General features: G+C 44.8%; 1 pseudogene; it reads left to right on the top strand.

Moving 5' to 3' along the window:
- Positions 1-1199: 1199 nt before the first annotated feature.
- Positions 1200-1986, top strand: LOC128568596 (N-acylethanolamine-hydrolyzing acid amidase-like; annotated as a pseudogene).
- The last annotated feature ends 14390 nt before the right edge of the window (positions 1987-16376 follow it).

Below are 16376 nucleotides of genomic sequence, written 5' to 3'. Positions count from 1 at the left end.
TGAGTAATATAGGTACTAATTCCTCTTTAAAGGTTTGGTAGAATTCTGACGTGAAGCCATCTGGTCCCGGGCTTTTCTTTTTAGAGAGATTTTGTATGGTTGATGCTATTTCAGAACTTGATATTGGCCTGTTCAACATTTCCACTTGATTCTGGCTAAGTCTTGGAAAGTGACGTGCTTCCAAGTAGTAGTCAATTAACTTCAGATTTTCATATTTCTGAGAATAAAATTTCTTGTAATATTCATTAAGGATTTTTGAATTTCTGAGGAGTCTGTTGTTATTTCATCTTTGTCATTTCTGATTAATGAAATTACAGATTTTACTCCTTTTTTTCCTGGGTAGGTTAGCCAAAGGTTTATCTATTTTATTGACCTTTTCAAAAAACCAACCTTTTGTTTATTGATCTGTTGTATAATTATTTCGTTTTCAATTTCATTTAATTCTGCTCTAATTTTGGTTATTTCTTTTCTTCTACAGGGTTTGGGGTTGGAATGTTCTTCCTTTTCCAGTTGCTTGAGATGGCCCATTAAGTTATTAACTTCCTCTCTTTTCGTTCTCTTGAGGAAGGCTTGCAGTGCTATAAATTTCCCTCTTAGGACTGCCTTTGTGGTATCCCAGAGGTTCTGATAATTCATGTCTTCATTGCTGTTTTGTTCCAAAAATTTGGCAATTTCCTTCTTAATCTCATCTATGACCCAGGTGTCATTCAGCATAAGGTTATTTAACTTCCATGTTTTTGTGTGAGTATGCAGATTCCTGTCGTTACAGAGTTCAACTTTTATTCCATCGTGGTCTGAAAAGATGCAAGGAATACTTTCTATTTCTTTAAATTTACTGAGGTTAGACTTGTGACCTAAGATGTAATCGATTTTGGAGTATGTTCTGTGGGCTGATGAAAAGTACGTGTAAAGAGGGACTTTACCTAACAATTGCAATCAGTGTAACCTGGCTTATTGTACCCTCAATGAATCCCCAACAATAAAGAAAAAAAAAAAAAGAAAAGTATGTGTATTCAGTTTTGTTGGGATGAAATGTTCTGTAGATGTCTGCTAAATCCAAATGTTGGATGGTTAGGTTTAAATCTAAAATTTCTTTGCTCAGCTTCTTATTGGAGGATCAATCCAACACTGCCAAAGGAGTGTTGAAATCTCCGATTTTTAGAGGTCGGAGTTGTGGCCTCCGGCACCGAATCCTGGCCATGCGAGCCGCGGGCCTGGGGCCGCTGCTGGCGCTGCTGCAGCTGCTGCTGCTGGCCAGGCCTGGGCTGGCCACCACCACCGCGCCCATTGCCTCCCCGCGCTTCAACGTGAGCCTGCACGTGGCCGCTGAGCTGAACTGGCTGCTGGTGCTGCGGAACTACGACCGGGAGTTGCTGTGCGCCGCGGTGGTGCAGATCATCGGGGACAGAGTCCCCACGTGGATGCGCTCCTGATGGGAAAGGTGGTCATGGAGCTGGAGCGCCTCCTGCCTCAGCCTTTCACCGGCGAGATCCGCGCATGTCCCGCTTCCTCAACCTCAGCCTGGCCGACTACCTGCTGGTCAACCTGGCCTACCAGTCCTCCGCCTTCTACACCAGTATTGTGGCTCAAGACTCCAGAGGTCAAATTTACCACGGTCGGAAGCTGGATTATGCCTATGGAGATACCTTACACAAGCTGACCATGGATGTACAATTCTTAAAGAACGGACAGGTCGAATTCACCGGAACCACTTTTGTGGGCTATGTAGGATTATGGACTGGTCAGAGCCCGCACAAGTTCACAGTTTCTGGCGATGAGCAAGATAAAGGCTGGTGGTGGGAGAATGCGATCGCTGCCCTTTTTCAGAGACACTCACTGATCAGCTGGCTCATCCCGACCATACAGATGTGCTCTCCTATGTTTGAATTAGTGAAGCAAAAAGTAGCTCTACATACAAGAAAAGGAACATCTGCTTTTCAGGAGCTATTGAAGCAAGCAGAGTTCCAGGTCCTCCTACCATTGTAGTCCCATCTTATCCAGGTTCTGTCTCTGAGGTTCCAGCAGTCAGTTGCAGTTGGAAAATATGAAATGGAAAATTCCAGAAACAAACAATTCATAAATTTTAAATTGCGTGCTGTTCTGAGTGGGCAGGACAAACTCTTGACTCTTCCCCCTCCCTACTGCCTGGGATGTGAATCCTTATAAATCATTCCTTTGTCCTTACACCTGCCCACTAGTCACTGAGTGGACATCTCCACTGTCAGATGGTGACACAGTCTGTGGTCAAGAAACCCTTACTTCACTAAATGAAGGCCCCAAAGTCGTGATTCTGGTGATTCATATTTGCCACAGATAAGCCATGAAGTATTTCACTAAAAGGTGAAATAAGGAAAGAAAAAAAAAATCCATATGCTGAGGTTGCTAAGGTCTATGGTAAGAGTAAGTCTGCAGTTGGGCAGGGTGGCAGGTGCCTCTATTCTTGGCTACTCAGGAAGCTGAGTTGGGAGGATTCCTTCAACACAGGAGTTCCAATCCAGCTGGACAACATAGTGAGAACCCCTATCTAAAAATTTACGTATTTTTATATATATATATACAGATGTATATTTTTTAAAAAGAATCTTCTATCTGTGACCTTGTGAAGGAAAAAGAAATTCCTTCATAATATATATCAAGTTTGGTACTATTCAGACTCTACTGGGGTCTTGAAATGTACCCCCTTTCATTGGGGGTGACTATAACTTGTAATTGACCAGACAAAGCCCATTTCCTACAGCACAGCTCTGGTGCTGGGACCTGGCCCTGTCCAGTGTTTGCCTTTCTGGTTTTTCCTTGAATCCTCTAGCCCCACTAAGGGATTACCACTTCATGTGGGTACTCCCTAAAGTTGTTAGCAAATTATGCATCCATCACACATTTTTAAGATGACTTCTAAAATTTTTTGTCCTAAGATTTAAAAAATGCAGAAAATCTAGTGTACTATAAGCATTGACATTTGAAAATAAAACATTAATTTAAATGTAGCCATTGGAATCTAAATACTGTATCATAATGATTTAAAAAATATTTTACATATAATTTACATACAGTTAAATGCACAGATGAATCGCAGATACTGATTTATCCATGTGACCACCGACAAAACCGAACATTTCCCAGTCCCTGGAATCTCCCCAGCACTTTCCCTCCATCAATTCTAAACCCCCCTCCTTCCTCTCACCCATCTCCCACTCTTTCCCAACACCTGTAACTACTCTTTGATGTTTATCTAAACAGGTGAGTTTTGCCTGTTCTAGAATTCATATAAATAAAATCATGGAGTACAGACTTTAAAAAAAAAAAAAAGAAATCTCCAACTATTATGGAGCTGGAGGAAATCAAGTTGCTCATGTCTGTTAGAGTTTCTCTTATAAATTGAGGTGTATTCTGGTTGGGTGCACAAATATTAATAATTGAAATCTCATCATATTGTGTATTACCCTTAACAAATATGAAGTGACCATTCTTATCCTTCCTTACTTTTGTTGTTTTAAAGCCTATTGTGTCTGGAAATAGAATTGCAACACCTGCTTTTTTCTTTTTTTTTTTTTTTTTTTTGTAGAGACAGAGTCTCACTGTACCGCCCTTGGGTAGAGTGCCGTGGCGTCACATGGCTCACAGCAACCTCTAACTCTTGGGCTTACGTGATTCTCTTGCCTCAGCCTCCCGAGCAGCTGGGACTACAGGCGCCCGCCACAACGGCTATTTTTCTGTTGCAGTTTGGCCGGGGCTGGGTCCGAACCCGCCACCCTCGGCATATGGGGCCGGCGCCCCACTCACTGAGCCACAGGCGCCGCCCCAACACCTGCTTTTTTCTGATTACCATTTGCCTGAAATATGGATGACCATCCTTTCACCCTGAGTCTGTATTTATCTTTTACGGTAAGATGTGACTCTTGTATGCAGCATATATCTGGCCTGAGTTTTGTATCCAGTCAGCTAACCTGTGCCTCTTTAGAGGACAGTTTAAACCGTTCACGTTAATGTAGAATATTGATAAGTCTGGTAAAATTTTGGGTATCAAGTTTTTCGAAAGTCCAGTGGACATTTTTAATCCTTTCACCACTGTGGAAGTTGGAGTTTGATCAAAAATTTCTGAGTGAGTTTAATTTTGTGGTATAGGATTGGGCTGGTCATTATGGAGGACAGGTCTGAGAATATCCTGAAGAGCTGGTTTGGTTATGACAAATTTCTTCAACATATGAATGTCATTAAAGTATTTAATTTCTCCATCATAAATGAAACTCAGTTTAGCTGGATACAGGATCCGGGGTTGAAATTTATTTTGCTTTAGGAGATTAAAAGTTGATGACCACCCTCTTCTGGTTGAAAAGTTTCAGCAGAGAGATCTGCAGTCATTCTAATATTCTTCCCTTTGTAGGTTATGGATTTCTTACGTCTGGCTGCTTTCAGAATTTTCTCCTTCATATTAACTTTAGTGAAGTTAATTATGATATGCCTGGGGGATGTCTTATTCGGGTTGAGTCGTGCTGGGGTTCTGAAACTGCTATCTAAATTTCAGAATCTCCTGGCATGTCTGGAAAATTCTCTTTCATAATTTCAAGGAGAAAGGCCTCTGTGCCTTGTGAGGCCACTTCATCACTTTCAGGGATTCCAATGAGGCAGATATTAGCCTTCTTCGAATTATCCCAGAGCTCTCTGAGAGAATGATCTGTTTTTGCTCTCCATTTCTCTTCCTCTTTGAGAGTTTGGGAGCATTCAAAAGCTTTGTCTTCAATGTCAGAAATCCTTTCTTCTGTTTGCTCCACTCTGTAGTAATACTGAGGGATTCTACTGTATTTTTCACACCTTTGAGGGCTGCAAATGCTTGCTTCAGTACATCAAAATCTTTGGTGGTTTTGTCTTTAAATTCGTTAAATTCTTGGGACAACTTTTGAATTTCTCTTCGAATTTCTAATTCTGACTTTTGAATTGCTCCTCGAATTTCTAATTCCAAATTTTTCTCCATTCTATTAATCTTGTTTGTGATCCAAATTCTGAATTCGATTTCTGACATCTCAGCCAGCTATTTATGAATGGAATCTTCAGTTACATCTGCCATATCTTTCCTTGGGGGGATTGATCTATCTGGTTATTCATGTTACCAGAGTTTTTCTGCTGATTTTACCTCATGATTATTTTACACCACTTGACTTTTCCCCTGGAGCTTTGTTGAGGACCCGTACAGTGCTATTGCCTGAGAAACTGGGGACCTGTTTGGTGTGGTGTGGCTAAGTGGCTCTGTCTTATTTTCAGCTGGTCTCTGTCCAACCCTAGTAAAACAGTTACTCTGGGTTGAAGTCTCAGCTGTGGAGAAATACCAGCAATTAAGTCGCCCCGCTCCCTGCCCCAGGCAACAATTAGAAAAGGAAAATCAAACCTTCCTACAACCACACACCCAGGGCACCACTTGGATAATCCTTGGGCGATTGGCTCAGTTCAAAAGGTCCAAATCAATTGTCTCTGTCAGCACCTGTCTCAGGTGGGAGGGTTTAAAAGGTCTCTGGCAACTGGATTGCAGGGGTCTGCTGAGAACTCAAATATGACTTGCTCCTGTGCTCTGTGAAGTCAGGAGGACCCACCTAGCAAATAATTAGTCTGGGAAGGTTGATGACTTCTTCCCCACCTTGCACCTCTGTCACACCCAGTCACTGATAGCCCCGCAGGGCTGTGACACCAGGGGTTTGCACCTGCCTGAATCACAAGGAAATCTATACCTGCTCAGCTAGGTCACTGCTTTCTGCCTCTATTTAGCAGGGGGAGGTGAGGCCTGACAACCTCGGGTGCTTGATGGAGACTGGGCGGTGTTCACTCATTTCCAGGTCCGCCCCTGATTTATGTTACTGACAGAACAGAACAACCTTGCAGGGATTTTTTTCTGTCCCTGCTAAATTCTCCTGCAGAAGAGAAGCTGTTTTGAGTTTGAGCCTTTGAGCAAAGGCCTTTGAGCAAAGGCCCTGTCTTTGCTCCTGCAGGTTTGTATTTGCAACGTGGTTAGCTGTCAGTTCTAGCCTCCTGCCTTCCTTTGCCTATAGGTTGATGATCCCCTGAGGGCCGGGTGCATCTTAGGCTGAGTAAAGCGGTCTTCTCGGTCAGCCCTGCCCTGGGAGTCAGCTGGCACTGCGCATGCGTTTTCTAGTCCCCGCACTCCAGGCCGGTACCGCCTCAGGCAAACCCTTTACTTATGGGGCCTGCATTGGTTCCAGGTCTGCTCCATGGTGGTTGCCACCTGAGAAGATGTCCGACCTCCTCTGGTTGCCCAGAGAGACGGGGGTATGACCTCGGAATATCTGGGGGTGAGCCCTATTATTGCCAAAATCGGCTGCTGCTCTGCGCCTTGGGGCACTGCCGCTCTGACTTGGTTCCCTCTTAGCTGTGGTTCCCTCTCAGCTGACCATCCTCTCCTCACTCCCATGCTGCAGAATCAGCACTGACCAGCTGAAGTCCAGGCCCTGTCCACACCCCTCGAGAAATCATCCAAGAATCTGGACTCCTGGGGAACAGGCCTCCAGACCTCAGAGTGAGAGTGGAGGGGAGTGCTGGGAGCTCAAAACTGCAGGTAGAGAATATATACAGTTTTATACAGTTTATGCCTGGCAGGAGAACACTGTGGCACCCTAGTAGGGGAGGTAGGTCCAGTTTTTAGAGGGTGTCTCCCATGGAGTGTAGTGGGAGGCCCTTTGAGCTCTGCTTGTTTGTTTGTGGGGCACTCCAAGCCGTTCTCATGGGAGAGGGGACTCCTGTCAGCTTGGTGATGGATTTTGTACCTTTTGTTTGTATCCTTGAGGTCTCAGCTCACCTCAGCGGGGTTGATATGCATTCTTCAACCTTCTCTCTTGGTGTAGCTCTAATCCACCAGGTTACTTGCTAAATTTCTGTCCTTTAACTCTCCTTCTGGATGGGAGCCTCTGTGGAAAGCTGGCTTCAGTCCGCCATCTTATCTCCACCCCGAACACAAATGTCTTAACATTGTAATTGGGTAAATGAGGTGAAGGCTATGTTAATTAGTAGGATATAAGCATTCCAATTTGTATAAATAATCAACACATTGAATTCCATAATGGCATAAAATGTATTCATGATCTATGTACAAATGACTTAATAAAAAAAAAAAGTTAAAATTTCTTTTAAATTAAAAAAAAAGAAAATGCCCTAAAATGTATAGTGTGATCATTCCAAACACACATTATCACCCCAGCACACACCCATGGTGATGGGAACACAAACCTGAGTCCCCGCCAGCCCCACCACCCCTGCACTTGTGGCCATATCAGGCTTGTTCCTTTTCCTCCAACTTGCTGAGCTGGGTCCCCACCAGGACTTTTTGCAAGGCAGTCTCTCATTCTAGAACACTCTTCTGGGACACACTATTTCTAGTCTTGAGCTCTCAGCTGAAACGCCACCTCCTCCTAGTGGCCAGGTTTTAAAAAGCAGCTGCCTGGTCACCCTGTTTATGTCTCCACCTCTGCAAATGTCTTATCTTTTGTATATTTAATGTAACTGTCTCCATTCCTGACATCATGCCATCAGACAGAGGAGCACTTGTTCTGGAAAAGCCTAGAACACAGCAGACACTGTGTGCACCCCTGCCTTTGCCCCTCAGCCGGGGAGCTTGTCAGTGTGCCTCTTTGAGGAAGGGAACATTCCCAGAACAGAAACACCCAGATGTGGTCTTAGCACTTGCTGTGTGTTTGTGGGATTGAATGTGAAACCCGAATGCAGACTCTCCTGCCACTGATCCACTTCATACACCAGCATGTCCATTTCCATCCCCAATGTCAGATTTGTGTGACGGTGCTGGAGTTTGATCCTGAAACTGAACAGCATGGTGACATCACAAAACGATCTTTGATAGGTCAGGATGAAGGACAGGTGTTCTGTGTCTTGCAGGATGCCATGTCTTATAGAGATTGTGTGAAGCAAAAAGACAGCACCCTGAGCTCGCTGGCTGACCTTGAGCAAACAACCTGACTTCTGTGAGCCTTGTGTCTAAAGTGGCTGCTGTGTCTGCAGGCTACTGTGAGGAGAGATGAGCTAACATGTGGAAGGCTGCTGGCACAGCCACAGACTAGGGAAAGTGTTCTTCCTGGTCCCACACCCTCCGCTCACCACTTGTCACTAACTTGTGTGGGGATGTCTCCCCACCAACAAGCAATTCCCCTTCAGACCCCAGCTGAGTGTCCTCCAGCTCAGTTCTGAAACTATCCACTTGGAGATGGTGTCGGATCCCACAGCTTAAGGGCTCTGTCCCATGAGACCACTCCTGCTTCCTATGCCAGTTGCAAGCCCCAGGTTGTGACCAGTACTTTTTTTTTGTAGAGACAGAGTCTCACTCTATCACCCTCGGTGGAGTGCTGTGGTATCACACAGCTCACAGCAACCTCTAGCTCTTGGGCTTAGGCGATTTTCTTGCCTCAGCCTCCTGAGTAGCTGGGACTACAGGTGCCCGCCACAACGCCCGGCTATTTTTTTTGTTGCAGTTTTGCTGGGGCCGGGTTTGAACCCACCACCCTTGGTATATGTGGCCGCCACCCTACCCACAGGTGCTGCCCCCATGTGACCAGTACTTTTAACCACTGGCTATAAAATAGGGATTCCCCTGACTCTTCCCTTGGGTTTGATTAATTTGCTAGAGTGGCTCATGGAACTCAGGCAAACAGTTTACTTAACATGAAATGAAGGAATGAAGCAGGAAGCTGCTCACTCTTTCTGCTCACGCAGTGCGTGTACCTTTGTGAGTTCAGCTATCTGGGCACCCTCAGAACCCTATCCTTTTGGGGTCTTGTGGAGGCTTCAGTACGTAGGCGTGAGTGATTATATCATCGGCCCTTGGTGATCAACTCAAACCTCAGCCCCTCAATCCCTACTAGAGGTCCAGGGTGGGGCTGAAAATTCCAATGAAGCAGCTTATTAGTACAAAGGATGCTCCTGTCACCCTGGAAATTCCAAGGGATTGAGGAGCGCTGTGCCCAGAGCTGAGTGCAGGGCCAGATATGTGTTTCTGATAGTGTCGCAAATCACAGCTTTGTGAGCGTTTGCCGATGTTGTCAGTGTTGTAGAGAGTTGTGTTACTTCTCCCACTTGACACACTGAGAGGGTGTCCCAGAGAGTGCAAATAACTTGTCCAACCCCACCGTGGGGAACAGCAGAGTTGGGGTCACATTCTGCTTCCCCGGGCCCCACAGCTGGCCACGCCTCTAATATGAAACATCTGGGTAATATGAAATTTATGTAGGCATCCTTCAGCAAGCTGTGTTTTTGATTTAAGGGCCTCTGTCCCCTGCAAAGGCATCTAGGCATTTAAACACAGTGTTCACAAATCCCTGATCCTACGTCTATGCCCAGGTTGGCCAGCCCCTTCCTTTAAGGTGGCCTGGTGCCCAAGGGGCATGTGTTTCTTTTTATCCCCAGGCCAGCTCTTCCTCCATTCTCCATCTCACAGTCAATGGCCTAGGCTGGCCACAAGGGCTCGGGCCAGGAGTCTGATCTTCTCTAGCCTTTGCTATTTCTCTCACCAGAATCGGAACTGGTGAGGACTCTTGGTGGACTCCTAGGGACTCTGCTGCAAAAACAAACCCCATGCTGCCTGTTTCCACCCTCAGCTAGCTGGGCGTCCCTGCCAACTCCTGCAGCCTCTGGCCTTTCCCCCTAAAACCTGATTGCAGGGAGCAACAAGGGCGACCCCCTTCTTTGTCAGTCGGAGCCAGTGACTATCCCTTAAAACCCTCCGGTGGGATCAAATGGGAGGTCTAGCTTGAGTGCTTTGAGGTTTCTCCATACTTCCTTCCAGAAAGGTTGTACTAGTTTGCAGTCCCACCAGCAGTGTAAAAGTGTTCCCTTCTCTCCACATCCACGCCAGCATCTGCAATTTTGAGATTTTGTGATGTGGACCATTCTCACTGGGGTTAGATGATATCTCAGGGTTGTTTTGATTTGCATTTCTCTAATATATAGAGATGAGGAACATTTTTTCATGTGTTTGTTAGACATTCGTCTGTCGTCTTTAGAGAAAGTTCTATTCATGTCTCTTGCCCATTGATATATGGGATTGTTGGCTTTTTTCATGTGGATTAATTTGAGTTCTCTATAGATCCTAGTTATCAAGCTTTTGTCTGATTGAAAATATGCAAATATCCTTTCCCATTGTGTAGGTTGTCTCTTTGCTTTGTTTATTGTCTCCTTAGCTGTACAGAAGCTTTTCAGTTTAATGAAGTCCCATTTGTTTATCCTGCAATCCCATTACTGGGCATCTACCCAGAAGGAAAAAAATCCTTTTATCATAAGGACACTTGTACTAGACTGTTTATTGCAGCTCAATTTACAATCGCCAAAATGTGGAAACAGCCTAAATGCCCACCAACCCAGGAATGGATTAACAAGCTGTGTTATATGTATACCATGGAATACTATTCAGCCATTAAAAAAAATGGAGACTTTACATCCTTCGTATTAACCTGGATGGACGTGGAAGACATTATTCTTAGTAAAGCATCACAAGAATGGAGAAGCATGAATCCTATGTACTCAATTTTGATATGAGGACAATTAATGACAATTATGGTTATGGGGGGGAAACAGAAAGAGGGAAGGAGGGAGGTGGGTGGGGCCTTGGTGTGTGTCACACTTTATGGGGGCAAGACATGATTGCAAGAGGGACTTTACCTAACAATTGCAATCAATGTAACCTGGCTTATTGTACCCTCAATGAATCCCCAACAATAAAAAAAAAAAAAAACCCTCCGGTGGTTTCCCATTTCCCTTGGAAGGAAAACCCAACCCACAATGTCCTAACAATCAGCTTCCTGCCTTCCCTGGGGCCACCTCCCTTCAGGCTCCACCTTTGGAACTCACCCTAGCACACGCCTGGCTTTCTCCGGCTCCCTAAGCATACCAGGCCTCTCTGCACTCTCTTCTCCCCCAGTCTGGACTACTCAGGCTCAGAATGGAGGTTCCTTCCTGCTTATTCATAGGCACTGTGTTCTGAAAGTCACACATAACTGCTACTGCACCCTGGATGCATCCTCGTTCTCCTGGAAGAGAGGTTAGACTGGGAAATCGCACATCTCTTATAATCAGTGCAACAGCAGAGAAGAGGCCAGTGGAGCAAATGAGTTTTCTGTACTGGGCTCGCAATATTTTACAGCTGCAGCAAGAAAATGCAGACAACCATCCACTGCCTCAGGTCTGGTGTTGACCCGGTGCTAGGACTCTTCAGGAGCAGACAGCATCTGACTTTGTGGCCACACAGGGACGTTATACAAGCCACACAGTCAGGTCCCTGAATTTCCCATTAGCTGGACTCTTGGTCCTACCTCCAAGGCAGGGCTGGTCTCTAAAGAATCTCCACCATGTCTGTTGGACTTTTTAGAAACATTTACCCCCAGCCTCCTCGTCCAGTCCACTGAACAGGTTCCCATCACCTCCCTAGAGTTTTCATGCAATCCTCCCTCAGTGGAAAGCTGATTTCCACGGTGACTGTGCCCTCCTCGTGACCCAGTGCTTCTCAGGCTGGGCACCGTAGCACTTTGGAAGAGTGACTGGCAGGTGCTCCGCGTCACTCTTGTCTCTGCCCACCAGCAGCCACAGCACTCCCCTCAGTTGTGTGATAACCAGAATGTCTCCAGATAATGCCAGATGTCCTCTGGTGGACACAACCCCCACACTGTTATCTTTGTCTCTGAACCGCCATTTCAGTCAGACTAGGTGATCCCTGTTATCCTCCCCAGGCTGAAAATCTGTGCTCTGTCCACTCTTTGTCTCCTGTGGTCTTTACGAGAGGAACAGGAGTGGGATGCTTTGCTTCCAGTTGTGCAGAACAAGAGGCCAATTTTCACTATGGTGGTGGACCAATCAGGGTTCTCCAGAGAAATGAAAGCAACGGAGTGTGTGCGGGCATGTGTGCGTGTGTGCGTGTGCGTGCATGTACGTGTGTGTGCGTGTGCGTGCATGTACGTGTGTGTGCGTGTGCGTGCGTGTACATGCGTGCATGTGTGTGTGTACATGTGTGTGCACACGCACGCATGTGCATGCACAGAGAGAGATTTATTTATTTATTTTTTTTGGCCAGGGCTGGGTTTGAACCCGCCACCTCCGGCATATGGGACCGGCGCCCTACCCGCTGAGCCACAGGTGCCGCCCGAGAGAGATTTATTTTTTACAAATTGGCACACACCGTTATAGAGGCTTGGTAAATCCGAAATCTGCAAGGCAGGCTAACTAAAGTTCCAGAGAGGAGCTGCTGGCCAAGTTCAAAGGTCATGTTGCCAGAATTCCTTCTTGCTTAGGGGAGCTCAGTCTTTGTCTATCAGGTCTTCAACTGATTGGATGAGGCCCACCCATACTTGAAGTCTGTGGACTGAAATGTTCATTTCAATCCCCCCAAAACACCTTCACAGAAACAACCAGAATAATGTTTGACCACATATCTGATCATGTGGCCCAGCCAAGTTGATACATAAAATTAACCACCACAGGCCACAATGGATGAATTAATTTATCTTTTTCAAAGAGCAGAGGATCCACCTGAGTTTGTCTGGAATTTGGGCCAGGCTTTCCTGATTACTATTGGGAATGTCGCTTTTATATATGCCAAGTGGGAGCTTTCCCTGGTCTTCACCGAGAGAACCACCAGGGACCTGTAAAAAAGTATTGAGGTCAGCGGTACCCTCAGAGTGTCCAACACACTTTGTCTGAGGGGTGCGGGCACAGCAGAGATTGTTAGCGACGCCCAGTGGCCCAGTGTGGGTGCAGATCTACTTCCCTTCACGTTACTCTTGAGCTGCTGGGGCGGCAGCTCACCTCCCTGTGGCTGTCCCGGGGGAAGGAGCCTCAGCAGGAGCCCTTGCCACTTGCTGCCTGCTCCTGTCACCAGCACGGGCTTGGCAACTGAGGGTCCCTTCCCCACTATTTTAATGGAGGTTTCTACTAGAATATAACAATTATTATGTTTTATCTAACAGTTATTAAGGTTTGAGGTGCACACAGTACTAAAAGCTGGTATTATCTTATTTAATCTTCCCTTGACCCGACATGGATGGTTCTGCATTGGTCTCCAGGTTCTAAATGAGGAAACCAAAGCACAGAGAAGTTAAACAACTTGCCTGCCGTGGATACTGGCAGTCTGACGTTGATGACTTGGACAGTTAAGGCTTTTTTAAAAACTTGCTTCCATGAGACATAAATCAGGGTTACAGCCACTGGGAAGGAGCAAACAAAAATTAGCAAAGCTTCCAGATGTCATCATTGTGTACCTGGAAAACTGAAAAAATAAAAATTCTTAGAATGAATAGGAGTTTAGCAAAGTGCCAGGACAACTATTGCATTTCCAAAAATCAGTTGTGTTCCTGGTAACAGTCCGTGGAAGTCATATTTAAAAATAATGACTGGGTGGCGCCTATGGCTCAAAGGAGTAGGGCGCAGGCCCCAGATGCCAGAGGTGGCTGGTTCAAACCCAGCCCCAGCCAAAAACTGCAATAATAATAATAATAATAATAATGACTGGGTGGCGCCTGTGGCTCAAAGGAGTAGAGTGCTGGCCCCATGTGCCGGAGGTGGCTGGTTCAAACCCAGCCCCAGCCAAAAATAATAATAATAATAAATAAAAAGTAAAAACAATGACCGTATCCACATAGAAATAAAAACAAGCTACCTAGGAAAAAAATTGGCAAGCAAGGTGTGGTACTTGAATAAATAGAACTATGGAGCTTTATGAAGGGATTAAAGAAGATTCGCCCTTTGGAGACATGGTAAATATTGTAAAAAAATGTTGATTCTTTTCAAATTAGTTTATAGATAAAAATAATTCCCTTTCTTTTTATAAAATCCAAATTAGTCATGGAAATCATTTCTAAGCAATTTGAAAATTTCCAAGCACAATATATAAAATGTTTTTGGAGTTCCTGGCAACTTCCAGTATCTCAGAAGTGAAGAGTAAGTCATCATGAGCATTTGAGTCAGTTCTAAAATTTTTTTCAGACTCAGCTACCTACTGCAGGGAGATCCTTTTTGCTTGGCTGCACCTGGGGTTCTCAGATCCAAACAAATTGGCAACAAAATGGTCTCACCGTTTTAAAATATTTAAATTATGAAACTAACATCTATGAAATGTATATATATAATTCAACAAATAATAGAATAAAAACATATCTAGTTGCCAGGGAGGAAAGGCCCCTGGGCAGCCCCATGATGTGGCCCTCGTGTGTTAGCGGAATCCCTGCCCTTGAGTGTGGGCAGAACCTGTGACCTGCTTCTAGATGTACAGAATGTGGTGAAGATGAGGGGAGGACGTGGTGGTGCATGACGTGGTCGCGTTACAGAAGATTGAAATGTTCGCGTTGCTGGAGATGCTCCCCTTGCTGGCCCTGAAGACATGTAGTGAGCACCTTATATAGCAGCCATGTGGCAGGGAGCTGAAGGGCAGCCTCAAGTGCACAGCCAGCAAGAAACTGAATAGTGCCAACAACCACGTGAACTTGGATGCCAGTTAGTTCCCAGTCGAGCCTCAGATGAAACCACAGCCCCAACCAATATCTTGATTATGACCTTGCAGATGTCCTGGATAAGCTGTGCCCAGACTCTTGAGCCACAGAAATGGTGAGCTAATGAATGTTTATTGCTTTAGCTATAAAGCGTTTTTTGCAGTATTATGATTCACCAATAGATAACTAATATGCCATCACTAAAGGTAAGTCATAACTATAATTAATATCTATAACTGATCTCTCATGCATCGTTCCTGATCATATCTCTTTTCCTCCTTTCCAGAAGCAAGCACAATTTTGATTTTTGTTTTGATAATTCCTATGTTTTTCTTTATAGACTTGCTGTTGTATGTAAGTATCTCTAACTAGGACGTGTTTTGTTTTGGAAATATGAATATCACGCACAAACCTAACTCTGTAACAATTTTCAACAGGGTGATTTTTAACTTGCAATAGTGACTGTGTTCTTGAAAAATACATAGAAAATAATGGCAAAGATCTTGAAAAAGAAAAATAATAAAGGATGTTTTATTTTATTTTAGAGACAGAGCTTCAAGATGTCACCCTGGGTAGAATGCCATGGCATCGCAGCTCATAGCAACCTCCAACTCCTGGGCTCAAGCGATTCTCCTGCCTCCGCCTCCCAAGTAGCTGGGACCACAGGTGCCCGCCACAACGCCCGGCTATTTTTTGCTGCAGCCGTCATTGTTGTTTGGCGGGCCCAGGCTGGATTCGAACCCGCCAGCTCAGGTGTATGTGGCTGGCCCCTTAGCCGCTGGAGCCACAGGTGCCGAGCCAAAAGGATATTTTAGATTTGGAAGATATTGTAAAGCTAGAATAATAGAACAACGTGACCCTACTGCAAAAGTAGACTGGTGAATGGAGAAGAACGATTAAGTGAGAAATGAACCTTATTGTGCTTAGCAGTTTACTATCAATAAAAGCATCATAAACAGTGGCTTAAAAAAATGGACCTTTCAATAAGTTAGCAATCAAAAAATACCAAGTCAGATCTCTACAGCATACTTGTGTCTGCATATACCCACCCACACACAGTCACACATATACACACTTACACACTCCTAGGCGACTGATGGATGGGTCAAAGTACCACGACATAAAAGGAAACACAGGCAAATGTTCCTCTCACCCTGGTAATCAAGAACCTAAGCTTCAATGCAATGAAAAATCATAAAGTAATTTATTGATAAATTTAACTACAGAAAGATTGAGCTCGTTTTATCAGTTGACAACCTGAACATGATTAGAGGACAAAAAAGTGATTCATGAAACATACAAAGTTGGACAATTAAGTTCATGAACTCATCTCATCCTAGAAAAAAAAGTGCTGTACACCTTACTGCTGAATATCACCAGGGTCACCTTCGAAGTGCTCCCTTTAGGAAGCTGTGCACCAAGGCCAGTGTCTAGTACAGCCTCCAAAGCAGTTTTGGAACTCTTTTTCTGGAATGGTCATCAGAGCTGTCATTGTAAGTATTTATAACAAATATGCAACAGTACTAGCTTCTCTCTGTGTGTGTGTATATATATACCTAAAGAAATCATATATATATAATATATGTAAAGAAATCACACTTCAAAGGCTTAGAAATTCATGTAAGGAAAAACATAACTAAATAATAAATGTATTTAAAATGATCAACCTCAGCATTGCAAATTGAATTGCAGGGGACCATTGGCCGAGTTTCTTTTAAGTTACTTGAGTGGAATGGGATGTTCACACTCTCTGTTGAGAGGCCTGCATATTTAACAGAATTTTTTTGGAGAGCAGTGTGACAAAACTGTTCCTCAGTCTGGGCGGCACCTGTGGTTCAGTGAGTAGGGCGCCGGCCCCATATACGGAGGGTGGTGGGTTCAAACCCAGCCCCGGCCAAA

This window comes from Nycticebus coucang, chromosome 17 (assembly GCF_027406575.1).
Source record: "Nycticebus coucang isolate mNycCou1 chromosome 17, mNycCou1.pri, whole genome shotgun sequence".
Taxonomy (NCBI): Eukaryota; Metazoa; Chordata; class Mammalia; order Primates; family Lorisidae; genus Nycticebus; species Nycticebus coucang.
The sequence above is the reverse complement of the archived record's forward strand: the minus strand, read 5'-3'. Positions and strand labels throughout refer to the sequence as shown.